The following is a 903-nucleotide window of genomic DNA, read 5'->3' as shown; positions in this document are numbered from 1 at the left end:
GGATTGCTCACCCACATCGGTGCACCCGGTCCCTTCCCCCAGGGAAGAGCCCAGCTCTTCCTGCTCCCCAGCATACAGTTCTTACAGGCTGCTGGGCTGCCTGGCCCTGTGACCGGCAGTGAGCACCAGCACTGCCCACCCTGGGCCACAGTCACACGGGAGAACTCGTCACACGCGGCTGCCACGGGATGTTCGGGGGTACAACGCTCAGCTGCCACCCTGATGTGGTAAAAACCCTCACAAGGCCATCAGGGACCGTGCAGCTGCCAGCCAAGCCAGGGGGACAGGGTGATATCAGACCTGCTTTGGGCCAGGGCCCAGGGCAGCCTGGCTGGGTGTCATCTGGCCTGTCCCTGCTGGGGCGGGAGGTCGGGTTACCCCCAGAGCACACGAGGGCAGCTCCTCTCCCTCCGTGGGGCTGGGTCAGGTGAGCTCCACTGCACCTCCTCTGGCATCTACTGGTTCCACTGGAAGGACGCTGGAAAAGGTGAATCAGAAACCTATTTTGGTTTTCCCAGTTTGGTTTTCCCAGTGTGGTTCTCCCAGTTTGGTTTTCTCAGTCTGGTTCTCCCAGTTTGATTATCCCAGTTTGGTTTTCCCTGTTTGGGTTTCCCACTTTGGTTTTCCCAGTCTGGTTCTCCCACTTTGGTTTTCCCAGTCTGGTTCTCCCAGTTTGGTTTTCCCGGTTTGGTTTTCCCAGTTTCGTTCTCCCAGCTTGGTTATTCCAGTTTGATTATCCCAGTTTGATTGTCCCAATTTGATTATCCCAGTTTGGTTTTCCCAGTCTGGTTCTCTCAGTTTGATTTTCCCAGTTTGGTTTTCCTAGTTTGGTTCTCTCAGTTTGGTTTTCCCAGTTTGGTTTTCCCACTTTGGTTTTCCCAGTGTGGTTTTCCCAGTTTGGTT

General features: G+C 54.9%; 1 long non-coding RNA gene across 1 annotated transcript in view; it reads left to right on the top strand.

Moving 5' to 3' along the window:
* The first annotated feature begins 244 nt into the window (after nucleotides 1-244).
* LOC113959857 overlaps nucleotides 245-903 on the top strand; it is a 3,901-nt gene continuing 3,242 nt past the window's right edge. Inside the window, exon 1 of the long non-coding RNA XR_003531932.1 lies at nucleotides 245-487. This is a non-coding gene — a long non-coding RNA (uncharacterized LOC113959857). The remainder of the gene's footprint in view (nucleotides 488-903) is intronic.

The sequence above is a fragment of the Corapipo altera genome, unplaced genomic scaffold, assembly GCF_003945725.1.
Source record: "Corapipo altera isolate COAL_440 unplaced genomic scaffold, ASM394572v1 300, whole genome shotgun sequence".
NCBI classification, from domain to species: Eukaryota; Metazoa; Chordata; class Aves; order Passeriformes; family Pipridae; genus Corapipo; species Corapipo altera.
Note: the sequence above shows the minus strand (reverse complement) of the source record. Positions and strands in the feature narration are given on the sequence as shown.